This window comes from Athene cunicularia (genome assembly GCF_003259725.1).
Source record: "Athene cunicularia isolate RWA chromosome 1 unlocalized genomic scaffold, athCun1 chr1_part1, whole genome shotgun sequence".
In the NCBI taxonomy this organism is placed as follows: Eukaryota; Metazoa; Chordata; class Aves; order Strigiformes; family Strigidae; genus Athene; species Athene cunicularia.
This window is the reverse complement of record NW_020799091.1, coordinates 45,686,305-45,686,609: the sequence shown is the minus strand read 5'-3', so window position 1 is coordinate 45,686,609 and position 305 is coordinate 45,686,305.

Below are 305 nucleotides of genomic sequence, written 5' to 3'. Positions count from 1 at the left end.
GGGCGATCACTGTCATGGGAAAACAGAAGCTGAGACACTCGTGGAGAGGATGCAACCGTCCTCCTCCCCCTGCAAACAAGAACTAGACTGTTGTAAGGAAAACAGAAAACCTTGAGCTTACTTACACACTCTCACGGGGCTCCCAAGGCGTATCCTGAAGGGGAAGAAGGTCGCAAGGTTATCCATCACATTTCTAGCATTGCTAAACCTTTTCCAGCCTCTTTGTCTCTGCCGAGGACTCCCAAGGACCGAACGCAGCCCGCACATGGTTGTAGAGGTACCCACCTGCTCTCTTCACCCTCCAG